Source organism: Rhinatrema bivittatum, chromosome 5, assembly GCF_901001135.1.
Source record: "Rhinatrema bivittatum chromosome 5, aRhiBiv1.1, whole genome shotgun sequence".
Lineage (NCBI taxonomy): Eukaryota > Metazoa > Chordata > Amphibia > Gymnophiona > Rhinatrematidae > Rhinatrema > Rhinatrema bivittatum.
In genome coordinates, this window is record NC_042619.1 from 75,809,844 (window position 1) to 75,837,491 (window position 27,648).

The 27,648-nt window shown below is 42.1% G+C and overlaps 1 protein-coding gene across 3 annotated transcripts in view; it reads left to right on the forward strand.

Moving 5' to 3' along the window:
* DDX10 (DEAD-box helicase 10) overlaps positions 1–27,648 on the forward strand; it is a 759,707-nt gene that overhangs the window by 521,449 nt on the left and 210,610 nt on the right. The gene's annotated exons all lie outside the window — the stretch shown is intronic.

The window sequence follows — 27,648 nt, forward strand, 5'->3', positions numbered from 1 at the left end:
CATTTTGGCACAGTATCCCTATGCATGTGTGCACACAACAGAAGAATGGCTGGCTGTAACTTAATTCCACAGTATGTCCAACAATAGGTATGTTTGTAACTTCGCTCTCATACATTTCTACTAAGAGACAGTAAACTGTAAACTTGGGCAATCTGTTTCTTTCAGTGAAACATGAAAGCAGTGCACTTGGCCAGCAGGCACAGTAGTCATATAATGACTTCTCTGTATTTTTCCTTATACGGATGTGGAAAAATCCCTGAGAAAATGCAGGTTTTGATATGCTTTTTAAGCCAGTTTAATATGTGTTTTTGAGCTGATAACTTCAACGCCAGTACCAGAGACAGTGTTAGTTAGTGGAGCGAGCATTAAGTAATGATCAATTTATAGTGTAGTATTAGTAGATTTAGAATTTGTATTTACTGTTCTTTCGACCTAGAAAATGTATGAATATGAGCTAGATTATTTAGTAACGATTGTGATATCCTAGAATAAGTATGAATATGAGCTAGAATTTGTATTTGCTGTGGTGTGACCTAGAATGTGAATGTTGACACACAGTATGTGATCGCTGACCAAGAATATGAATGTTGATATTGTAAACCGTTGTGATCTTCTTTTGGAACAACGGTATATAAAATGCCTAAAATAAATAAATAAACAAGCAATGGCCAACATCATTTTAACATTAATCTGTAAAATCCTTTCAAGAATTCTGAATTATAATGATTATTAAGATATACTTGGGGGATCTTTGTTTTCAGTTTTTATTTTATCTTTCTTGAGAATTTCAATGCTATAACAAAAGATAATCAGTGGAAAAATGACTTTTCCACTAACTTTTTCTCCAGTTTTTTTATGTTATTTTTTCCACTGATTTTCTTTTGTTCTAACATTGAAACTCCTAAGGGGAATAAAATAAAAACTGAAAACAAAGGTCCCTAGATATACTGGGCTCAATATAGAAAAGTTTTAATTTCTGTTAAGGCACAGATGGGATAAATTCACTGATATCTTGGTCCATTATTTCATTATAATAAGAACCCTAGACTGCCTTCTTTCCTGCCTTAGGAGCCTTCATGATCCTCTCCCTCCCTTCCTGCCAACTCTACCTATCTTGTAGCTCATGATGCAGGAGAAGTTGTTCTGGCCTGTCTTGGGCCAGCCAGCAGCAGTAGGGTAAGTGAACAATGGGGCCTGATTCATTGTTTGTTCACAGGCCCTTCCTCCCTCAATGCAGGGCTTCCTGATTAGAAAGGAGACGTGCATGAGAGGGACGCAGGGATCTGAGAGTATACACTGGCAGGCCCCAATCTTTGACTGCTATTGAGCCTAGGTTTGATCCCCCCCCCCCCCCCAACAGTTTCTTCCACCTTAGGAACAATGAGGTGAGTTGAAGGTCATCAACTGTGGCAAGGAGGGAGTTGGAACTCTGCGTCTAAGGCAAGTGCATCACTCTTTTTTCCCTTCTTAAGCTACTGACCAGAATGAAATCCTAAATGTGTTTTGTTGATTGTGAATGCAGCAGACCTTTACATTAGTAAAGGGACCAGTATGACTTTCAAAAGAGGTAGCTGAAAAAGTGAGGGCCAGAAGGTAAATCCTTAATGTAGCACCGCTCTAGGGATCACAGGCAAATCTGTCAAGGGGAGAGGAGGTTAGGACAGAAGACCCTACCAAGCGCTGTAGGCAAAGGAGAACCCGGAGGGGAGGTTGCAGATTACTGTAGAACAACTGGGAGAAAAGTCCTGTGTCCAACCAAATCCACTATCCCCGTCCACCTATTCTAGGAACAGAGTACCCAATCAACAATATACAACTAATGGTTTATGATTTACTGATATCTTTAACTCTTTTAGAATAAATTGACTGGAGAAGAACAATGATATTAAAGGAGGAAAGAAAAGATAGAAGTATTGATAGGCAAACAGTAATGAAAGATATTCAGTATTAGCAAAGTTAAGGAACAGCCAGGCAGTGATTCCTCTGGAATTAAGAAATGCAAAGTCAACAGTGAACACAATAATTGCTGATAATGCAGGCTGTCTAGAAAGGCCTGCTAAGAGAGAACCATACCCTTAACCCAAGACCTTATGGGTAACTTCCACACTAGAAACCCAAAAAATGAGCCTTCCCTTTTTCCCAATAATCCCCAATCCAAAAGGTATGTGTACACACAAAAACCTTATCAGCCCGGGTGGGAGTTGGTTGACGTCTCTTACATGAGAGTGACCTCCCGTCAGGCCCAAATTCCTTCTCTTCTTTCTGGCCCAGTGAGAGGCTGTTTCCTCCTCCTCCCAGATCAGAGCAAGACATTGCCAGCTCCTGCTGTTCTGGGCCTGATGGGATGCAAACTTTATTTTCCCCAACTGAATCTAGAAGTGATGCTGCTGCTGTTGATGAGCTCTTCACCCTGTGAAGAGTGGGGGAAAAGAGGTTGGGGATGCTAGGAAGATGAAAGTGGAATGGAGAGAGAGTGTGGGAGCTGCTGAGCAGGAAGGGGTGGGAAACAGGGGGATTGGGGTAGTTGGGCGGGTGGGGAGATGGGAAGAAGGGGGTAGGGAGAGTTAAGCAGGGGAGAGAAGGGAGCACAGGGAAGAGGATGTGGAGGGTCAGGAATGCTGGGCAGGGATATGAGTATGAGCAGATGATTTGAAGGGGGTAACTGGGATTTGTGAAGGATGATGGAGGCATGGATGGGGAGTGATGGGGTGCGAGAGCCATAATATGTCAGTTTGGGGAATGTGCATTTCTTCTGTCTTTGAACTTTGCTTAGTGTAGGAGGAAATGTTTTTCTGTTTCTAGCTCTCCAGTTTTTCACTGCATGTAGAGTGGCTTTATGAGGTTTCCATTCCAGTTTCTGTCTCCACAGTTGGAATGTGTGGTCTTTTATTCTGTATTTGGTGAAGGTGGATCTGTATGTGTGACTGAGGTGAGGTATTTTACTAGTAGGTAGGGATTTGTGTCAATCTTCTTTATTGCGTTTTCTCATTCTGAATAGGACATGCATTGGTGCTGCACTGCTGCCTTTTCATAGGAAGGGCTATTGCTGTTTGAGTTCTTAAAATTAGTGTTACAATGGTATGGAAGGTTTGCTTCACAACTGCTGAGTTGGTTTTTTTTTTCAGGTTTTGTATTTTACAGTGCGCCTGGTAGTAAGAGGGTTTGTGTTTCTGTTACTGAGATAGCACCAGAATCAGAATATCTTTTTTATATAGTGAGTTGTATTTGCAATATCCTAGTTCTGCTCTGCATCCATTGTTTGGGGATGGTGACGGTTGGGGGGGTTCCTATGATTGCAGAGTATATATATATTTACATTTAGCCCCATGATGGTCATGTTCAGTATGTCATGCCTACAAGCATTATCTGCCAATAGAAAAAAGGTTGAGAACCACTGGTCTAGAAGGTTTCACAGGATGTGTAGAGGTTTTGTTTTGTTTGTTTTTGATTTAGTTATATCAACTGTCTATATTCTTTCACACTATTTCCTGAACACAGGATTTCACTTATCTGATCTGTCACCTCAGAGGTTTCTTCAGTGGTGCCTGGCTGCAGTTTCCTGGAGTGTACCTACAGCAGGGCAAGCTGACTCTCCTCTCTGACTGGCTGTTTCCTCCTCTGTTTCTCCCATATCTGGAACGCAGGTGTTTTTTCCTCTTTCTGCTCATATGAATCTCCTAACTCCCAGCCCAGCAACCTCTGTCTCCATCAGTCAGCTCTTTCAGGATTGCTCTCAGGCACTGTCTCTTTCACACACCCAGGGAGAGAGAGAAAAAGCATCTTTTCTCCCTTATGTGGCAAAGCTCCCAAAAGTCATTGGGCTTCCTAATCTTTTGTGGCAGTCCAGCTACATCGTCATGCGGAAGGGAGGGGTTTCTCTCTTCTAGTGATTAATCCTGGTTTCTGCAGCAACACAAGTCTTCTAATGGGTTTTAATTGAAATAACGTTTTTCTAAATATCTCTGCTCACAGTGGGGAAAAGAAACAGTGTCCAGCAAATCCCCCGCGGCAGCCTGGAGTGTAGTTGTTACCAGTCCACTTTTATCCAATGTCCTGCGTTATCTATAAAGTCCCAACATAAGGTAAGCCTATGAGGTGAGGTCCCGGCCACATCAAACATTATAAAACCAAAAGGAAGAGGACAGAGAAAAGATTATAGAAAGGATGTTGGAAACTGGGAACATAGAAGAGCAAAGGAGAGTAGAGGAAAAAAGTAGCTAAGGCAGTATAGCAAGCTGACAAGGGATTTTGTTTCGTTAATATCATGACAGAAAGAAAGAAGTGCAGGGATGGGATGAAGGGAAATAATGGATGGAGGGGACAAGGATAGAGCCAAGGACATCATTAGCTTTGGGCACATGGGGGCCTGTGACCTGAATCTCCAGTGGATGTCAGGCCATAAAAAAAAGGAGAGGCCCAGTGAGCTGCTGTGGATCCCATCCTTCGGCAGCTGAAAAGGAGGTCAGGCAGAGCCGCCGCAAACCCCACCCAGCAGCTGCTGAAGAAGAGTCCCAGAAGAGAGGGAGAGGCCCGGAATGAGAGCTTGAGTATGTGGGAACCTATATGAATGATAATGTTTGTGTGTATGTGAGAGAGCCTGTGGAGTTTGAGAGAGAATGAATGTGCGTGAGGAAGCATGTGGGAGTGAGAACTTGTGTATGTGAGAGAGCCTGTGGGAGTGAGAGCATGTGTGTGTGAGAGAGAGCATATGAATTTGATGGAGCCTGTGGGTGTGGGCATCCAGTTTGGGCACACTCTTTATGCAGCTGTTTCCTTGAAGACAGTTTTTGTGGTGGCAATCTGTTCAGCATGTCTGGTTTCTGAACTGCAGTCTCTTTCTCACTTAGAGCCCTTTCTGTGTATGGCTCCGGGAGCAGTAAAGCAGACTGCCTCCATTTTTAGCAAAAGTGGTTTCAGAGTTTTATTTGAATCAGTCCATTTCCCTGCCCACTTTGGACAGGGATGAAAATGAGTATCGTCTCTTATATTCCTTGGGCGTCAAGTGACATTTGCCGTAGTACTTGGAAGTTACTAAATCTGTCTGGATGTTTGATTTCCTGTTTGTGTTTCATGGTGGCGGTAAACAGGGAACACCGGTGACACAGGCAACTATTGCCCATTCAATTAAGGAAGGCATTACAGCCACCTATGTGGCTGCTGAGGTTCCTTTGCCGAAACAGATTACACCGCATTCCACGAGGGCTCAGGTGATATCGTGGGCAGAAGTTCGTTTGTTGTTGCCTGCTGAGATTTGCTGAGTGGCGACATGGTCATCCTTGCATATCTTTTCAAGGCATTACCGCTTGGATGTTCGGGCTAGAGAGGACGTCGTGTTTGTGTGGGTGGTATTGACTGGCCCACTGGCAGCCTCTCACCCTCTTCGGGATTAGCTTTGGTACATCCCACTGGTGGGGATTGGCCTGTCTGAATGCAGAGGAAGGAGGCATTACTACTTACCTGAAAATTTCCTTTCCTTTAATGAGGGCAGACCGATCCCTGACCTGCCCTCAGCTGCCGATGTTTAACTTTGGTTCACTTTTTCGGGGTGGACATTGCAGAGTGTTGTTCCTGCTGTTCGTTGAAGACTAGTAAGTGGCTTATCTAGCCCCTCAGTTTAGTGAATAACTTACTTCTTTTGGCTGAGTTCAGTGTGTCCGATGGGCTGGTAGCATGAGTGCTTGATTGCTAATAATCATGTTCAAGTATAATTGGGTTTGTCCACAGTTTGGCTTTCCAGAGAATACTGGTGGGCTGATGTTGGGGTGGAACTATATATCTGTGACGTCAGCTTCTTACTCCATCTCCATCTGCTGACAGAGGTGCATAATCTACTGTTGGGGTTTGGCCTTCCCTCATTAGAAGAAAGGAAATTATCAGGTAAATAGTAATTTCTCCTTTCAGGATAGCCATAATGAATATGCATGAGATAAATTTGCATGCACGGAATCATGCATATTTATTGTGGATAGCCCAAAAATCAGGCTTGTTTGTGGCTCTTGAGGACCAAAATTGACTACCCCTGGTCTCTAGTTTTAACATAAGAAGGGAAATGGACAAATTACATAAGCCTTCTGTTTTGTTTTTTTCTGCTGCCATATTTTACGGAGCAACACCTTGGTATTTTATTTTGGACAGGAGGCTCATTGTTATTTTTCCTTAGCTTTACATCATTCCAACAGAGGCAACAACAAGAAAACTATCCCCACTTTACGAGGCCAGGATACACTGGCTTTAGTCAGTCAAATGATGGTATGAGTATCATTTCTCTAAGACTCTCTGCAGCCATTTTCTGCCAGTAGGAATAGGTATGAGCAAACACAATGACTTTATAATTCTTTGAATACCAGCAACCTTGTAGAAATTACAAATTAAAATTCCTCTTTCTTCGCATCTCATTTTTGATGTAATATATTATTTGTAAAATAATAGAATCCCCTTATATCAGTGAGAACATTTAAATAGCAAAGGCAAACTTGGATTGGCAACTGAATCAGAGAGAAAACATTTGTTACTGCCATAAAACAGATGATTCTAGAAACACTCTTAACAAACTGGTTGCAGCAAAGGAGACTTATTTGGGTTTGTTTTGCCCTTTTTAATGATGCAGAATTTGAATATTCAGAAGCAGAGTAATAGCGTATTGAGACTCTATGGGTATTCAGGTTCAGCTCTGAAATTCAGATTATTTGTAAAATGGTGGCCTACCAGTGAGTGTTCCTAGTATGTGTCGTTATGCTGTGCTTTGATAGCCATTATTTTCTCCTGCAGTTAGGAAAGAACCAGTGGCCTTGAGTAAACTGTACTTGTCAGCCTTTAAATTTTCAAACTGGCCATGGCACTTCAAAACAAGGCCATGATAATTGATGATGTAGACGTGGAGTGGAAGGGAATTACTCTGCAGTGCCAGATGATAAGACTGGCTAAGCTTGGTATTAAATATTATTCTGTCTTCAAAGATGGGATGGAAGCAGAATACTTTGCACTTTGACTGTGCATGTACTTCAGACAGAAGTATACCAGCAGTATATTTATAAATCTTCAGGCAGCTTTGTGTGGGAATTCTTTTGTTTTGTTTTTTTCTTTCTGCTAGCTGCCTTCTCCTTCTCCTTTGAGTTTCATTCCATTTGGAGGCTGTGCCAGCTGGGGCTCCAGTACCATAAACCCTTCATTCACAGCCATCTAGACTTTGCCTTGGGTTTTTGTTGTTTAATTTCCTCACCACCCTTCAATGTAGCCTAGCCACTATAGTAACAAACCTCTGACTGGGAGGCATGCACCACAGTTGGCTTTGGAGCCCAGCATCCATGTGCTCATGAGTTAGTTGAGCAGTGGCTGGGGCCACTCTGTCATCATTCCCAGGCTCTGCCAGCCTTAGGAGCAGGAACTGGGTCTATTGGGAACTGAACCTGCATCTCTCAGACAGCAAGTTCTGTCACTAGGCTATTGGACTAGCCTCAGGATCTCGTTGCTGCTTGAACTGCAGTGCTTTTAGCTAATGGTCCATATTGTATGCAAACAGAATTGGCCATTGTTGCAGTTCTTTTCAGTGGCATTTAAAGCTGATAAAGGATCTCTAAAACCTTTTGTATCAGAGCTGGTTAGCAAGAGGAAAGGTCAACAGGACTCAGGTGTGAAGTGAAAATGTATGAAAATTCTCAGTGAATGATAGCAATTGTGAGCTGCAGAGTGCGACCTGCTTGCAGTAGAGGGCACTGAAAGGTCTCAGGCACTCGGGAATTGCTTGGAGATGCCCTTTTCATAACTTCTTAACATCTGTACTAACTGTATTGATCCTGAAGAAAACGTGAAGCTTTGTAGGTCAAGATACTTTACTTGGACCAAGAAAAGAGATGTAGTAATACATGAGCTTTCAAGACCATGTACAGTTGTGTGCAAAAATGTAGGCATCCCTGGTGAAATTGTGTTTCAGTGAACCTCCAAGTAAACAGAAGCTGGCACAACTTCTATTGTATATGGTAAAAAGTTAGACATGCGCAAAAGAAAGTGTTAGTACAGACACCAAAAAATTCAATGGAAGGAGGCCAGGAGGTGTGGCATATAAAAGTTCAGAGTCCTTCCTTTTCAAATAAGTAGCCATTTATTCAGGGAAGATGCTCATTTCAAGGTCAACAAAGGAATAGGCCCAATGACATGGAATGTGTTTCACACTAACTGTGTTGGGAGGCAATCTAAAAAAAAACCAAACACACACAATTTATGTAAGCAGAAGGAATACAGATTAAACAGCAGCATTGGACATATCAGGTCACAAAGCAAATTTACAAATATTAAAAAAACAGGCTTACCAATGTAAAGGAACTCACACAGCTTGAATTGTCAAAATAGACTCGCAGTTTCTATGAAGCAAGAGTAGCAATAAGCGTTTAAGTCATATGCAAAAGAAGTACCAAAAATCACGTGAAACAAAAATGGTTATCTTGTTTGTTTTTTAGATCTCTGTCCCTCCTGACACAGCTAGTGCAAAACACGGTCCGTGTCAAGGGACTTATCCTTTGTTGAAATATATGCCACACTTCTTGGACTCCCTCCAAAAAGTTAAACATGACATCTATCTGCAATTTCTTATGTTAAATTACTGTTTACTAATTTTAACAGATTGAAAATAATAATTAAAAAAACTAGCATGTGCAAAGATTTGGATATCTTTCCGTCAGTTCTTTGTAACAACTCCTTTGGCAGAAATAACAGCTTCCAAACATTTTTTGGATTCCAAACATTAAGGGCCGGATTTTAAAAGGGTTACGTGCGCCGAACCTATTTTCAAAAGGCCCGGCGACGCGTGTATAGCCCCGGGACTTTACGGAAGGGGCGGGGTGTGGGCAGGGCGGGGTTAGAGGCTCCAGGCAAAGCGGCCATTTGCCACTGTGCTTGGGATCGTTTGCCGGCAGTAGGCCAGTGCGCAAAAGGTAAATTAAAAATTTGGGGGGGGGGGGGGGGGTTAGAGTAGGGCTAGTGGGAGGAAAGGTTAGGAGAAGGGGTGGGAAGGTCAGGTTAGGGGGGAGGGAATGGGGGAAGGCAGCGTGGCTCAGCGCAAGCAAGGTGCACAATTGTGCACCCCCTTGCACACGCCAACCCCTGATTTTATAGGTGTGAGCAAGTTATAAAAATTGAGTGTACATGTGCTCGTGCGCTTCTTTTAAAATCTACCCCTAAGAGTCTTTCTAACATTTAGAATGTTTTCACACTTTTCTAGCTCAGAAATATCCTTAGGTCTTCTTGCATGTACTGCATGTTTGAGATCTCCCCACAGATTTTCAGTAATAATCAAGTCTGGGACTTAACAGCCAATGCAAAACCTTCATCTTTCTTTTCTGTAATTACTTCATGTTTGAATTTGAGAAATTTGTATTAGCATTGTCTTCCAGAAATATTCAACCTCTTTTCAGCTTCTTAATTTATTTGTATTTAAATTCTTCTTTTTGGCATGTCAGAGCGGATTACATCCAGGTACTGTAGGTATGTCCCTATTCCCAGAGGGCTTACAGTCTGAGTTTGTACAAGAGTTTGCCCAAGGTCACAAGGCGTGGCAGTGAGATATGAACCCTGATTTCCCAGCCCACTGCTCTAACCACTAGGCTACCCCTCCATCCTCCAGCTTCACTGACTGTGGGACGACAGAAGAAGACCAAACGGCCCATCCAGTCTGCCCAGCAAGCTTCGCACTTTCTTTTTTTTTTCTCATACTTATCTGTTACTCTTGGCTCTTAGTAACCTTTTGGTTCTATTTCCCTTCCAACCCCACCATTAATTTAGAGAGCAGTGTTGGAACTGCATCTAAGTGAAATATCTAGCTTAATTAGTTAGGGGTAGTAACTGCCGCAATAAGCAAGCTACACCCATGCTTATTTGTTTACCCAGACTATGTAATTCAGTCCTTGTTGGTTGTTGTCTGTATATAGATCCACTTTTCTTCATTCCCCCTGCCATTGAAGCAGAGAGTTATGCTGGATATGCATTGAAAGTGAAGTATCAGTCTTTCTCCCCTGCCGTTGAAGCAGAGAGCTATGCTGTTGGAAGTGATGTATCAGGCTTATTTGGTTTGGGGTAGTAACCGCTGTAACAAGCAAGCTACTCCCTGCTTTTTTGTGAATGCAAATCCTTTTTTCCACATTTCCTCTTGCCATTGAAGCTTAGAGCAATGTTGGAGTCGCATTAACCGTGTGTATGTTTATTGAATAAGGGTATTATCTCCAGGCAGTAGCCGTCATTCCCGCGAGCCACCCACTCTTCATTCACGTCCTCTAGACTTTATGGATCCACAGTGTTTATCCCACTCCCCTTTGAAGTCCTTCACGGTTCTGGCCTTCACCACTTCCTCCGGAAGGGCATTCCAGGCATCCACCAACCTCTCCGTGAAGAAATACTTCCTGACATTGGTTCTGAGTCTTCCTCCCTGGAGCTTCAACTCGTGACCCCTGGTTCTGCTGGTTTTTTTCCAACAGAAAAGGTTTGTCGTTGTCTTTGGATCATTAAAACCTTTCAAGAATCTGAAAGTCTCTATCATATCACCTCTGCTCCTCCTTTCCTTCAGAGTGTACATATTTAGATTCTTCAATCTCTCCTCATAAGTCATTTGATGAAGACCATCCACCTTTCTGGTCGCCCTTCTCTAGACCGCCTCCATCTTTTCTCTGTCTCTTTGGAGATACGGTCTCCAGAACTGAACAGTGTACTCCAGGTGAGGCCTCACCAAGGACCTGTACAAGGGTATAATTACTTCCCTTTTCTTACTCGATATTCCTCTCTCTATGTAGCCCAGCATTCTTCTGGGTATAATAACTTCTAGGATATATAACTTCTAGGATAATTTGATATTTACTTGAATTCATTCTTCTTCCACTTGTACAATATTTCCTGTTCCACTGGCTGCCACCCAACCCCAGGTCATTATAAATCCACCCTCATGCTTAATGATTGAGAAGGTGTTCTTTTCTTAAAACATTCCACCCTTTTTTCTTCAATGTACTGTATCTTGTGTGGTTGTGGCTGAAACAATAATTGGTTTCATCAGTCCAAAGCACTTTGTTCCCAAATGATTCCGGCTTATCGAGGTTTTGTTTTACATACTTTAGACAATGACTTTTGTGAAGGGTCATAGAAAAGGTTTCCTTCTGACAACTCTCCCATGAAGATCATTGTGTGTAAGCAACACTTTACTGAGGACAGTTACTGCAGTGCCAGCTAAGTTTTTCAGCAGTTATTTAAGGTGACCTGTGGTTTCTGTTCTGCAGATATGACTAATTTTTCAGCAGTTCTGTTGTAGATTTTTCTTGGTCTTCCTGATCCTGTCGTGACTTCAGCACTTCCATGTAACTTCCATTTCTTAACAATATTTCTGACAGTTAAAATTGCTAGTTAGAAGCATTTAGAGATTTGTTATAGCCTTCTCCTGCTTTGTAAGAATGAATTATCTTCATTTTCAAATGCTCAGATACTGTAATTGCTTTGAGAAGCCAGTGGTGGTGGTTCTGTGTAGTTTCAAGAATCACAAACGGAGAGCTTAGAAGGGTCAGAGTATTTGTTCAGCGGTGGAATCATCTTCACCTGACTAATTGGAGGCCTACTGAGTCAATTAACTTTTTGGGCCTCAGTTTTTTAAAAGAATAATGAATCAATTGGAATGGTTACAAATTGTTGCACATGCCATATTCACTTTATTATTTTCAACCTGTTAAAATCAATAAATAGTAATTTTGCACTAAAGCTTGCAGAAAGATGTCTTGTTTAACTTGGCAAAGGTTGTGTCAGCTTCTGTTCTCTTAGCGATTCAAGAATACTACTACAGTTTTATTTTGTCTAAGTAAAGTATTACAATCTACCAAGACTCCTGATTAGCATCCAGGAAGGAAATGATTGATCCCTAGGATGTATTAAATTGTTCTTCAGTTATGTTATGGTTACGTCGGTGGTTTTAGAGTTCATAGTTATTTGATTTCATTTTTCAAACCACATTTTATACATTTAAGTAATACACAGTAAAATGTATGATATATTTTTACTTTGAAACATTTTTCCAGGATCTGATTTCTTAACACAATGGGCCAGATATTCATATCTACACCCGATTTTATAACATGCGCGCGCAGCAGCAAGGGGGTGCACAATTGTGCAACTTGTGCATGCCGAGCCGCGCAGCCTTCCTCCATTCCCTCCGAGGCCGCTCCGAAATCGGATACAGCCTGTGGGGAGGAGCCCCACAGGTCCTCACCGCCAGGAGGCGAGGTGTTGGAGTGTAGGGAAGCTCTGTGCACAGTCGAGGGAAGAGCCCCAGAGACCAGGAGATGACCCCCATAGGGTAGCAGTCTGTAGATGGCACTTGGAGAGACTGAAGAGAGAGAGCGCCAGGCAGATCATGGGATGATGGGCACCCGAACAGCCAAGCAGGATATTCTCCAAGGTGTAGCCTGAGGGGGGGAGCCGCAGCACAGTGAGCATAGAGGGAGAGTGTAGGCGAACCCCCCAGGGTGGAGAGCTCGAGCCCAAGTCCAGTAGCTCCAGTAGACAGGTACCTGGAGATCGGAGGGTAGCTGGCTGAGATATGGAGAAACAGGCCCGTGGAGCGGGACAGCTGTCAGAAGTAGAATCATAAGGAGCAAGCCCCGAGGAGCGGGGAACTCAGGGTGGTCTTGGAGTAGGTGAGCGCGGCCCGAGGAGCGGGAAGGCACGAACAGTCTTTGAAGGATACGGCGCAACCCCGAGGAGTGGGGAAGGCCGGCTGAGAACTCACAAGTCGCTGCAGTAGTTCCCAAGGAGAGCTGAGGTAAAGCAGGAAGCCAGATGGAACCCAAGAGGCGCGGGGCCAGCCCGAGGAGTGGGGTAGGCCAGGGAACAGATCCCCGTAGAGCGCACACTAATCCCCAAGGAGCGAGTGCCAGACAGGGTCCATGATACAAGCAGGAGCGGTGTCTCAGGAACAAGGCAGGCGTAGGACTCGTACGGAACTTGTTGCCAAGTCGGCTTGCTGGGGGCAAAGCAGGAGCTTAAATACCGGAGTCCGATGACATCATCAACAGGGGACGCCCCCGAGGTTCCCGCCGAAGTGACTTTAAAGGCAGGACCTGTGACGAGCACGCGCCTAGGAGGACCCAACATCAGAGCCGGAAGTAATGGCGTCCATGCCTCCATGAGGAGGCCCGCGGAACGTGGCAATGCAGAGAGGCCCATGCAGCAAGGAGACCCGCCGAGGGTAGGAAAGCAGAACAAGCTGTGAGTACTCGCAGTTGTAGCCGTCTGCGACCAACAGGCATAACAAAAATAAAATAAACTAGGTAAAAAACCCTAAAATAAACAAAGCCATCCATCCAAATACCCAAATTATGCAAAGGCAGCAATAATAGCAATTGCTATTAGACAAAGAGAAGAAATGAATAGGTTCAGTGTTAATGGTATTGAATGTAAATTATCCACTGAAGCAGATGTTAGATTAATTGTAGATGTTTCCATCCATAAATTGTTAGACCTATTGCTTTGTTTTTGGATCTCTCAGGTTACAAAATCAATTGGTCCAAAGTGGAAGCTTTTCCTCTTAATATTCATTGTATGAAGGCTATTGTCAATGGAAACCAGAGCAAATAAAGTACTTGGGAGGGATATAATGATTTAGAAAAGACAATTTTGGAGGGATGGGGAGGCCTAGCCATTTTTTCCTGTTCCTTTAGGCTTCCAGCTCAATCAGACCAGGTCTGGGATCTAGCAGCATGAGCTTTCATTCACAAATACCTGGGGATTTTTTTCTCCCTATTTTATATCAGGGACCCCATCCTCTACAACTCGGTCGTGCACCAGATCTCCTTCCAGAAACTTGCAATCATGAGCCCTAAATCCAGCTGTTAGCTGTTGCCATTGTACAGTGATGAGGGGCTCCCTTCTCCAGAGCCTGTGAACACTGTCTCCACTTCATTCCCCACCCCCATGGCTGAGTGAGCAAATGACCTTACCTGGAACTCAAAGCCAGGTGGTCCTCTTGGCAGTACACAGCTCTGCCATTGAGCCCACTGGGTTAGCCCAAAAAAGACAATTTTGATTAATAACAGAAAAACTTCAAGGAGTTACTTTAAAGTAGTCAGCATTATACTTTTCGTGGTGGAAAATACTTGAAGCTATTGAAATATCTATTACATTGCAGGTTAAGTACGGAATATATTAAATATGTTGCACATTCTCAAAGATTTAAATGACTTCACAGGAGGGACTGTATATTAGCATGAAAAATTGCTATCTGTTTATTGTTAGAAGCAGAGAGATTTTTTAAGATGCTGGCGTAAAGTGGTTTTGGAGTTTTATCAATGTTTGCAGATTGCACTTCCTCGGAGTAGCCAAGGAGTAGAAAAAGCGTGAGAAAAGGCTTATAGGCCTATATAGATCTGCACGGTTTGATGGTGGATTTTTTTTTTGGAGCACATTATTGCAGATTTTGATGTCTGTATCTCTCGCTCAGATTATTTTATTGTTTATTGGGCAATTTGAACTCTGATTAAAAAACATATATCTCCAATCTTAGTACACAGGAAAACAACAAATGTCGGGTTTGCCACACAGACGTTTATTATTTATTTATTTATTTATTTATTTATTTGGATTTATATTCCACTTTTCACACTTTTTCAGTGCTTCAAAGTGGATTATATTTCTGCAACAATATAAGGACATTTTGTATGGAGGTATGGGAAAGGATTGTAGATATTCATAGTATCCAGTGTTAGCTTTCATGTTCATTTATTATTTAGAAATCAGTGGCAATTATATTTTTGCCTGTGATAAGAAATTGAGATATATTTTACTGTTCTTGGTTTTTAAAACTCATTTCTTATAAATAGAAGGATAGTTCCTCACTAGAATTATATACTTGCTGTAATATAAAATGTATGAACAAATGTGAAGCTGTTGCTGAGAAAATTTCAGAAAATCTGGATACATGCAAGTTATCATGTATTCCAGGCGCTGTACTTGCTATCATTTCTTGTCCTCTCATTACGATCTATGCTGTACAATTACTCAGCTAGTGTGAGGAGCTGGCATGGTGCTGCCCTGGCCCAGCAGATCTGCCATAGTGGGACGGCTGCGAGCCTGTCACCCTGCCACAGTAAGCAGTGAGAGTGCTGCCTTCATGCTTTAGTGGGCAGGGCTGGGCAAAAGTACCACCTGTTTGGTTGGGCCAACTTGAGGAGCCCATTGAGCTGCACAAGAGGAGAGGCTTAGGAAGAAGAAAGCAAAAAGTATAATAAAGTAAATTAAATAAAAGAACAAAAACTATTAAAAAAAAAAAAAAAAAGTCATTTTTTTTCCTGGCTCCTAACCAGGTGCCTAGGTTTTCTAAAAGGGCTTGGGTATTGGTTTAAGTATAGCTTCAAGCAGATGTGCCCTTTCTATCTGTCCCAAGCCTGGTTAAATTTTATTACAATGCTGGCCTTCGCCATCTCTGCTGGGAAGCTGTTCAGGCCTTTTCATCGTTCCTTCTGGTTCTTACAAGTCCTATACTTAATCCAATACCCAAGCCCTTTTAGAAAACTTGGGCACCAACCCAAATGTTTAGGAACCAGGAAAAAATGCATTTTTATAGCTTTGTTCTTTTATATATTTAATTTGCTTTATTACAGATTTTGCTTTCCTCTTCCTAGCCTCTCCTCTTGTGCAACCCAAGGTTGAGAAGGTAGATAAGTCATGGGGAGGGGGCTATTGGTTTAATAAGGAAATTTAAGGCAAGTTAAATCAAACTTAAAAAAAATATATTTAAAAAGATGAGGAAGAGACATGACAAAGGTAATAAATCGGATAAGTTAGCAAACAGATTAAAACTAGATCTTCAATACCTGTACTATAAAGAGCCTAATAATAGGAAATAGTACCTCAATATCACATCCTAATGAGATTTGCTAAACCTTTGCTTCGTTCTATCACAAATTATATACCTCAGAAATGAAATGCCAGCAAAGTGTAATTGAGTTCCTGAGGGAAGTGCCTTTTCATGACTGAGCCCTGGTGACACTAATTCACTGGATGCAAAGATAAGTCAGGACGTGCGGAGGGAAATAAAATCCCTTTAATTTGAGCAAGAGCTCTGATAATGATGGCTTTGCATTTGCATTCTGTAGAACTTATTGCCACATTTTATCTTCAAAGCTTGCCGAAGTATATAGTGAGGTATTACTCTGGGAACAATTATTTAGTGCGATGATACTGGCTGTGATTACTGTAGATCCCAAAGATGGAAAGGACCTATAGGTTTGCTCATCATATCGGCTTATCTCCCTTCTGAATAATAACATTAAAATGTTGGCAAAGATCCTGCACAATAGGCTTGAGGACCTTTTACTTCCAGCTGATTTACAAAGACCAGAGAGGTTTCATTAAGATCCAACTGGGAGTAGATAATATGAGAAGAGTTATTAACTTAATACACTCGGCAAGAAAGGAGGTAGCAGATCCACTGTTGCTTATGTTGGATGCCGAAAGGATCCATTGTCTTTTGTGCATCAGAAAAAGGATAAAATGTATTTATAACAAGTTCCAGTAAATGGGAAGATCTCAGGGCAGTTCTCTCTTGGACGGGAAGGGGAGCAGAGCAGGTGTGCCCTCTTTCGCCCATTTTACTTTCTTTGGCCTTGAGCATTTAGCTGTGAAAATCAAAGGTTTGCCTAGCAGAAAGGGCAGCCTGGTAGAGATGATACAGAGCATAAAATTGCTGTATGTAAGAGGACCATTAATGCCTTGCATACAGCAATGACAGTAATTCAGGACTTCAGTCTCATTGGATACAAGATAAATACAGTTAAAACTGAGATTGCTTCCTGCTTCTTTTGGGCCTCCAGCTCAGTCATAACCAGCGCAGGGATCCTGGTGCCATGAGCTATCATTTGCAAGTACCTGGGAAATCCCCCCCCCCCCCCCACACACACACTTAGTGCACCTAGTGTGGTCATTACAATGGCCACACTAGGCTTTGGCAGGGACCTGTACACCCGGGCTCCTTCTAGAACTGTCTAATCAAGGGCCTTAAATCCAGCCACTGGGTATCACCCTTGAGCAATGACCACAGTTCCCTCTCCTAGGCACTGTGAATGCTGCCTCTAGAGCATACCCCATCCCCAGCAAACCCAGGGAGACGAAGATTGGGGCTTGAACCAGGGACTTTCCACATGGCAATGTGCAGCTCTGGCACACTGAGCCACCCCAAAACTGAGATTCTTGAAATAAAAATTTGACCCACATACTAAAATAGAAATAGAGAAAAAAAAATTCTATTTAAGTGGTCTTTAGTGTACATGACATATCTGGAAGTTCAGATGCCTACAAATTTTGAGAAATTGTATGCCCTAAGTTGTATACATCTTTTTAGGAAGATGCTGCAAGAGTGATGAACTCAAGCAATAGCCTTCAGGTAGAGATAAGGACAGTATCAGAATTCAAGAAAGCATGGGACAAGCACAGGGGATCTCTGAGGGCGAGGAAGGAATTGTAAAGCTGAGCCAATGTATGAATGGGCTGTATAGTTTTTATCTGTAACATGTTCTACATTTCCTTGCACTATATATAATGATCAACTGTTTCATTCGTGTTGTATTGTTTGCTTCACTGGCCCCTATGTGTGCATGACCAAGCAGGTGGACAGCATATATATAGTATGCATCACTATGTGCAGTCTTCCTCTCTACCATTCAGCCACACTATGGGAGCTGGGAGGTGGGCTTGAAGATCTTGCTTAGTGTCAGCCTGCTGAAGAAAAAGCACTGTGCATCCTACCAGTACCCTCGGAAGCTGGAGATAGTAGTAGCCTATGTGGGCCACAGAACGAATAAAGTCGCTGTTGGGGACTGAAGCAAGCCAGAGGACAGCTGCCACGATAGCAATAGGAGCTGGGGAGAGGTACAGTTCGGGTCTTCATGCACATGTGGGAAGGCAATGTCATCCTGTCATTTGTGATTAATTTTTTCAACTAGTATGATAGTAATATCTTCCCAGACAAGTTATATTTACAAAATGGAAATTACATAAGAAAGCATTCCTGTGAATTAAATAAAAATACAGGTATCCAGTAAATATGTCGAATGTGGTTTTATCCTAATTGCATATATCACGTTAGTGTTTCAAATATGTTTGAATCTTTTGCATTCAGACTTACCTAAAACCTTTAATAAAAACCAAATAGAGCTCAGATCTAAACCAACAAAGTAAGTTTATTTTTATTTATTTTAACATTTCTGTATTGCAACGTACTCTAATGCCATTGATTATTTTAAAGAATGTATTGTAACCTGAAATAAATAGCACCAAATAAGCCATACAATGCGTGAGAATCATTGGTTTAGAGAGTTAGATACATCTAAGTAAGCTTCTCTGTCCTGTTTCTATTCTAAACATAGAAAATGATGGCAGCAAAAGACCACAGCCTATCTGTTCTGCCAAATCCACACCAACTATTCAGTTTTACAAACCCCACCCACCCCTTAGAGATTCTCTGTGTTTATCCCATGATTTCTTGAATTCAGATACTGTCCTCATCTCCATTACTTCCATGGGGAGGCTGTTCCATCCATCAACGAACCTCTCTGTGAAGAAATATTTCCTTAGACTTATTCTAAGTGTACCCCCTTTCACCTTCATCAAATAACCTCTTGATCTAAAGCCTCCTTTGCTTTGATAGAGGAGTGCCTCCTGTGCATGGAAACCTTGGAGGTATTTCAATGTCTCTATCATATCTCCCCTAGCTTGCCTTTCCTCTAGAGTATATATGTTCAGATCTTTAAGTATGTCTCCATATACTTTGAAATGAAGTCCGCTGATCAATTTTAATAGCCACCCATGTGAACAGACTCAAACCAGTTTATATCCTTTTGAAGATACGGTCTCCAGAAATGTACACAGTATTCCAAATGAGGTCTCACCAAGGACTTATACAGGTGCAATATCACCTTCCTTTTTTTTCTGCTGACCAATCTTCTCCCATCTTTCTGGCTTTTGTTGTTGCTGAATCCACCTGTTTTCCACAGGTGGATTAGGCATGTATTATCTAATGATGGTCACAGGTGGATTAGGCGTCAGATTTAATGAATATATCAAGTAGGTATGTAAGTAAGTAATATATCAAGTAAGTATGTAAGACAACTTTGTCACTGTTTTATGGTTGCAATGTAAACCGGAGTGATAATTAACTCTGTTATTTGAACTTCGGTATAGAAAAGTTGTAAATAAATAAATATCATTAGGTATGATCATCTCAAGATCCTACTCTTCTTTCATGCTTAGAATTTCAGTCCTATATGGTATCTCTTCCTTGGGGTTTTGCATCCTAAATGCATAACTCTGCATTTTTTTAGCATTAAATCTTAGCTGCCAGACTCTAGATCATTCCTCAATATTCACTAGATCCCTTTTCATGTTTTCCATACTTTCCTGGCTGTCTACCTTGTTGCAGACAAACCTTTCCGAATGATCTTTCCACAATGTTTCTCACAAAAATGTTGAAAAGAACCGTTCCAAGGACCGGTACTGTGGCACACCGCACTTGTTGAAGTGAACTCCATTATCACTACTCTTTTTTTTTTTGTCTCCCACCAAGAGTTCCCAAGAGTTTTTGGTCTCCCACCAAGAGTTCCCACCAAGGCCGCTCCGAAATCGGAGCGGCCTTGGAGGGAACTCTTTTTGGTACCCCCCCCACCTTTCCCTCCATTCCCCTATCTAACCCACCCCCACCTAAATCCCCCCCTACCTTGTTTCGTAGAGTTATGCCTGCCGGCTCGCAGGCCCCGACACAGGCCACGCCCCCAGACCACGGACCCAGACCGCCCATTTTTCAAAGCCCTGGGACACATACGTGCATCCCATGGCTTGCGCGCACTGCCGAGCCTATGCAAAATAGGCTTGGCGCACGCAGGGGTAGGTTTTCGGGGGTTATGCGCGTAACTTATGCGCGTAATCCTTTGAAAATCTACCCCGATGGGTATTGAGGTTAGGCACATATTTGTAAATACAGAGGGTGCAGCCTGATGAAGGACAGACTAAACCAAAATAAAATATTTGTTTTGAGCTTTGAATTGCATAGACAGCCAGTGAAGAACATGCCCATTTCAGTTCAGAACTCAATAGAAACGTGTTTATGTTCAGACTTTGTCGAACTTTTGTTCCTGTCCTCATGCAAAGTTCAGTGCATCATTAGCAGGATCGTCAATTTCCTTTTTTCCTTCTCTTCATGCTGGCTTCAGTTCAGCATTGTTTCTGAGCCCTGTAAATGGCTAAGTAGCTAAATTGCTGCAGGCTAGCTATCTCATTCTGCAGAATAGATATGTGGACTGAGTTGGAGATACTAGGCCTTGCCCCATTAAGGTTTACTCTTGTGCAATATTTATTTCTGTGCCTCTGAATTTTGCAGACTAGAGATCTCTGGGCATAGTTGTTAAATAGGAAGTTTTAGAGTGAGTACTTTAACCACTGGATGTATTTTTTTATTTTTTTGCCTTAATTCCATATACTGCAACTATTATTTAAATAGGATAACAAAGTATCAAGTTTTATGATTTAATTAATACCACATAATGCCAACAGGCTATAATTAAGCTCATACTGTTTATAAACAAGATTTTTAAAAGAAATGAAGCATAAAAATTAGTTTCAGAGTAAATACTTTCTATCCCCTGGGCATGGAGTGTTAAGGCAGCTTGGAAAGTGTATGCACTATTCATTGCAATTTGAGTATTTTTTGGGTCAACTCTTTCTTTTAGCTGAAATTCTAAAACTTTGTTACAAATCTGAAGAGGCCCCCTTCCATATTAAAATCATTTCAATTTCAAATACACTGCAATATATTTTTTCTGTGCCTTCTAATTACAGATTTTTTTTAAATTACAGCTGAAACTCTGAATTAGTTCTATAGAATTTCTTATTGTTCAAGAAATATATAGTAGTCATCTAAACTAGAAAATATATATTCTCACTATATTTACTTATTAAGCCACAACCTCATCCAGTTATCTTAAAGAAAAACACTCTTTTTTTAAATCAAAATCCAATTTAATTCTCATTTAAATAAGCAGGTTCCGGGCTGGAATACACAGCAACACCTGTAATATAGCATTGTGCCTCCAACTGATACCCTCCTTCTCCTTCCACATTCATTTTAATCTTCTCAAATTAGTAATTAGGAAAAGGCCAAATAAGATTAGCAGTAAAATAAGAACATAAGAAGTTACCATACTGGGTCAGACCAAGGGTCCATCAAGCCCAGCATCTTGTTTCCAACAGTGGCCAATCCAGGTAACAAGTACCTGGCAAGTACCCAAACACTAAGTATATCCCATGCTACTAATGCCAGAAATAGCAGTGGCTATTCGCTCAGTCAATTGATTAATAGCAGTTAATAGATTTCTCTTCCAAGAACTTATCCAAACATTTTTAAACCCAGATACACTAATTGCACTAACCACATTCTCTGGCAAAAAATTTCCAAATTTCTCCAATTAGTTTTGAATGTGCTACTTGCTAACTTCATGGAATACCCTCTAGTCCTTTTGTTATCCAAAAAAGTAAATAACTGATTCACATTTACCCATTCTAGCCCTCTCATGATTTATACACCTCTATCATATCCCCCCTCAGTCGTCTCTTCTCCAAGCTGAACAGCCCTAATCTCTTCAGCCTTTCCTCGTAGGGAAGCTGTTCCATCCCCTTAATCATTTTGGTTGCCCTTCTCTGTACCTTCTCTACTGCATCTATATCTTTCTTGAGTTGCGGCAACCAAAATTGTACACAGTACTCAAGGTGCAGTCTCACCATGGAGCAATACAGAGACATTATGATAATTTCCATTTTTTTCAGCATTCCCTTCCTAATAATTCCTAACATTCTGTTTGCTTTTTTGACTGCTGCAGCACACTGAGCCGACAATTTCAATGTATTATCCACTGACGCTTAAATCTTTTCCCTGAGTGGTAGCTCCTAATATGGACCCTAACATCATGTAACTACAGCATGGGTTATTTTTCCCTATGTGTATCACCTTGCACTTGTCTACATTACATTTCATCTGCCATTTGTATGCCCAATCTTCCTGTCTCACAAGGGACTCCTGTAATTTATCACAATCCACTTGTGATTTAACTACTCTGAAGGCTGGATTTTAAAAGGGTTACATGCAATAAAGTACGTGCATAACCCTTTTAAAACCCCCCTGCGCGTGCCGAGCCAGGCCCGGGACGCACGTAAGTGCCGGGGCTTCGCAAGGGGGTGTGTCGGGTGGGCGGCATGAATTTAGGGGCATTCCGGGGGCGTGGCGTGGCGCCGGCCCGGGGGCATGGTCGAGGCCTCCGGACCAGCCCCGGTTCGGGTGATGGCGCGCCAGCAGCCCGCTGGCGTGCGTAGAGTTAAGCAGGCATAATTTTAACAACAAAGGTAGGGGGAAGGTTTAGATAGGGCCAGGGAGGTGGGTTAGGGAGGGGAAGGTGCAGGGTAGTAGAAGGAAAGTTCCCTCCGAGGCCTCGGGCAGCACGCTCAGGGCTCGGCATGCGCAAGTTGCACAAATGTGCACCCCCTTGCACGCGCCGACCCCGGATTTTATAAGATAGGCGCGGCTAAGCACGTATCTTATAAAACCCAGCGTACTTTTGTTCATGCCTGGTGCGCGAACAAAAGTGCGCACGTAAATTTATAAAATCTACCCATGAATAATTTTGTATCATCTGCAAATTTGATGACCTCACTTGTCGTATTCCTTTCCAGATCATTTATAAATATATTGAAAATCACCAGTCCAAGTACAGATTCCTGAGGCACTCCACTGTTTAGCCTTTTCCACTGAAAAAATTGACCATTTAATCCTACTCTCTATTTCTTGTCTTTTAACCAGTTTGTAATCCACAAAAGGGCATTGCCTCCTATCCCATGACATTTTAGTTTTCTTGGAAGCCTCTCATGAGGGACTTAAACATATAGCAAGTAAAGGATATCTGAGTACAACATGTGCCTTCAATAATTGTTGCTACAGATCAAAGGACCTATAAAACTGAACCCTGTTAAATTTACAAAATCTTTTTTTTTTTTTTTGGCCCAGCAGTTACTCCTGTCTCCTTTTTTCCAGTTCAGTTGGAACCAGTGCTGGTATTTTGACACAGTAAGCCTTCATTCATTCCCTACAGTCTTCATGCCCCTACTGTTTGAAGTCTGATCATTGCAATGACAGTGCTGAGAACAGGAGCCATATACCAGGACTCCTGTATCATAGGTTCAAAATCCAGTTGGGAGAACCTCCTCATTTTCTTTTTCTTTTATTACATGGATATTTCGCTCATTTTTCTTTCTTGGCCTCCCCTCTCCTATTTCTTATTATGTGGGAGGAATATTGAAAATTATTTCTTTTCACTTTATTTCTTATGTAATCTGTTTCCTAGAATGTGTCTCCCTTACTGGTACAAGTTATTTTGTGTTTCATTGTGAAATGCATTAAAAATAAAATTAAAAAGTCGGGGGGAAAAGAAGATTCCATGGGAATTCCTTCAGATCCCCTACCTAACTTTCCTCAGCATACTTCTCTGGAGGATCTCTGCTACTCCAGGTTTTTGGATAATCTGGCAAAGATGGTGTCCATTAGTGTCAGCTTCCACTCTTACTCTCCTCCCTAGCTAGTGGCATAGCCACAGATGGTCCTGGATGGGCATGGCCCACCCACTTTAAGCTCAGGCCCACTTACGTAGCATTGCCCAGCAACCCGAGAAGCGAGGCCCTGTCACAGGGCCCCTGTGATCAGGGCCAGTGATGCCAGACATGCACAGCCAGCAGAGCAACAACCGAAGAGAGGAGGTGGTCTGGGTTGCCACCAGTGGCTTCCATCCCACCGGCATCCGGAAAGAAGGCTGCCAGTGGATCCGGATGGTCGAAGAAAGAAGAGGCTTAAGAGGCTGCCGGTGGACCCCATCCCACTGGCAGCCAAGACAAGATCACCACCAGAAAAGAGCCTGTTTACCTACTCTACCATGTGTGCCAGCCCTACAGAATTCAAAACTCTTGCGGCTAGCACGTGCTCTAGGCTGATCTCGCAATGCATGAGATCAGCACAGAGGAAGTGCTAGCCGCAAGAGTTTTGTTTAGTGCAGAGGCCGGCACACGAAGAGGAGCAGCAGAATGGGATCCCTCTTCTGCTCCCAATGGGGAGATTGCCTGGGTATGTGTTTGTTTGAATGGGAGCCTGCCTGGGATATGGGCCTGTGTGTGTGAATGGAAGCCTTTCGTGGGGTGGGTTGTAAATGGAAGGTTTCCTAGGGGGGAGGATTGAATGGGAGATTGCCTTGGGGGGGGGGGTATATGTGGGTGTATGAGAGACATGTGGGAGTGGAGAAGCTGTGAGTGTGTGTGAGAGAGAGAGAGCATGTGGGTGTGAGAGCATGTATGTTTGAAAGAGAGAGCAAGTGGGAATGAGACCCTATCAGGCCGATGCAATAGCCTCCACTCAGACTAGCACACAGGTTAACCTGTGGTTGGACACGCGTTTTGGTCATGCGTCCACAACCCCTGATGCAATAAGGGGATCAGCGCATCCAAAACGTGTGTCCAAACCAGCGCATAGCTAATAGTGCTCATCACATGTAAATCCCATGTTGATGAGTCTGTTAGCTAGTACCCTCTTATGTGAAAAATAACTGTAAACCTAACGCGCATATTTTAACCCTCAAAACTTAACGCCAGCACCGGAGCTGAAAATAAGTCTTGAGGAGCCTCAAAAGTTTAACAGAAAAGCAGAAAATACTTTTCTCATGGTGATATTAAGTTGGAGGAACTACACAAGCCGCAACGTGAAAAAAAATTAAAAAGTCTTGACAGCAGTCAGGTTAGGAAAATGGACACTTAATTTACGAGTGTCCATTTTCCTAATCCGTACACAGCCACTTCTCTTGGAAGTCTGATGCCGAGGCGCTAGGGATGCACAATTTCCCCTAGAGCCTCCTTTTTAACGCAGTGGCTCATTAGCCTATTGCATCACGCACCTGGGAGAGGTGGATGGGCATGCATTAGGAAAGTGGACACAATCATGAGTGCCCGTTTTTCCCAAGTGAGTGTTGCATCAGCCTTTGTGTGTGAGGGAGCGTATGCATGTTGAAGTGGGAGCCTGCGTGTGAGAGAGCATGAGAGTGTAAGCCTCTGTATATGGGAGTGGCAGCCTGCTTGTAAGAGTGAGACCCTGTGTGTGTGTGTATGTGAGCCTGCATGTGAGAGAGAGCATGTGAGAGCCTGTGTGTTTGTGTGGGAATGTGAACCTGTGTGAGATAGAATGTAATAGTGAGAGCTAGTGTATGTGTGTGAGGGGGAATGGGAGCCTGCGTGTGAAAGATAGCATGTAAGAGCAAGAATCTGTGTGTGGGGGATGTGGGAACCTGCATGTGAGCATGAGAGAATGCATGTGAGAGACAGCATATGAGACTGGAGTCTGAAAGAGAGAGAGTGTGTGGGAATGGGAACCTGTGTGAATGTGAGAGACCATGCAAAAGTGGGAACCTGTATGAGAGAAAAGTGTGTGTGAGAGAGTGCATGTAAGAGAACTTCTGTGTATGTTTATGAAGGAGGAAGGAAAGAAGAAAAGAGTATAGAGAAGAAACAGAATAAATGAGAGACCCTCAGAAAGGAATTAGGAAAAGACAAAACAAGGCAAACAGAGACTAGGACCAACTGATTAGAAAAATAAAATCAGACAACAAAGGTAAAAAAAAAATGATTATGACTTTCATGATTAAAATATGCCATCTTTGGGAATGTGTTTCTTATATATTTGCATATTGCCTTTTCTTCAGTATTCCAGTGTTCACAGAGTCTGGTTTCTCAGACTTTCCATTTCAGTTTCAAGCTCTTTATTCTGTATTGGGTAAGGGTTTGTCTCTGTTGTGCATGTGTGATAGAACTGCAGTATTTTGGTTGACATGTAGTTTCTCTGTAGGGATTTGTAGCAATTTGGCTTGTTCTGATTGCTCACTAAGTGATGTATTAGTGTTCTGGGGCTTGGTGTAATGCTTGCCTTTGCTGCCGTTTTGTACATAAAGTTGCTGCTGTTTGAGTCCTGAGAGTTATGGCTATTATGGTATAGTATGGCAAGGTTCTAGGTGTGTGTTTGTTTTTGTAGACATTTGTCTTTCCAAACAAAATGTTTGGATTCGGAGGAAGGTTATTTTGTTGTCACTGAGGTGATGCCAGAATTTGAATTTTTTTTTTTGTATGTCTTAGTTCTGTTCTGTACCTGTTGCAAATCTTAAGTTCTTATGATGATGATTATGATTATTGCAGTTTTATTCTAATTATGATATTTTCATTTTTGAAAAGAGGAATCAGAAAAGAATACATTGGTATGTTTTATTTCAAGATTAGATCTGATGTTTCTGATAAGTGTTCTTTGTTTACTTTTTACATGGTGTGTATTTAGAAACTGCAATAAATATATAATATATGAATACAGATTAATAAGGTATTTTTAATGATAGTAAGTGCTTGAAATAGAATTAAAATAATCCATTGTCAGGTGCACTCTAAGACATTATTTATCAATAAGACTACAACTAGTAAGGCCTAGACCAGTATGTCAGCTGCCCACCCATGTTAATTTTGGGCCCCCTAAAAATTCATTTCTGGCTACCCCACTGTCCCTAGAATCCTCTTCTCTCTCTCTTCCTTTCTTTCCCAGCAGCATCTCCTTCTTTTTCTTGCTTCCCCTTCCTGCAACCTGCACTTTCACCTACCACCACATACAGAAGACTCCTTCCTCCTGCATAGTGTGCCTGAGTCTCCTGTTTACAGACATCATATGGAAGGGTACGGGAGAGAGGCGCCAGCAACACCCTCTTGAGCATGGCACCATCTGCGGCCATACAGGTCACACATCCCAAAAGCCGACCCTGACCGAGCTCCATTTCAGTGATGGCCTACACAAGTAGACGATATAATTAATGTAAAAATGTTTCCTGTTTTATCAGTAAAGCCAATGCTTCTGATCCACCTGTGAACCATAATTGAAGCAACAGCTGGCTCACAGTTTGTGATGGTAGGTTGCCAGCACCCTGCATGTCACTGTCTTCGGATGAAGACAGTCATCAGACTGATTGTTGGAAGCTGCCATCATTTCTTCATGTAAAGGTTTGGCATGAAGCTTGAACATATAATTATACTTGGCAATAAAAGATCACATACTTACATACACCAGGAGATCACACCTGCCCTGAATGTTTGTAGTCTTCTGTTAAAAGTGGGATTATCAAACTTTTCTTGCTATTACTTACAGTTTGTTTGCATCCCTCTAACAATCTGTGCATCTTTGTAGTATTATCAGTATGAAAATAGCTGAAAGTGCAGTACAACACACACACATATTATATATATATATATATATATGTGTGTGTGTGTGTATATAGAATGTTAATTCCTTATTCGCATCTACTTTTCTGTAGGAAACTTTTCCAGTCCTTCTCGACAAGAAATCAATTATAGATTTCAATGTAAGAATGTTTCAGCCATTCAAATGTTGCTTGGCATGAATGCTAAAGGTCATCTTAAAATTGCTAAAATAAGCTGCGATCCCTCTGTTGTGAGTTTTCTTTTTATTGATTAAAAGATAATCCTTGACGTTTTCTGTGTTTGAGATCTCCAGATATGGGAGTGATGTGGGGG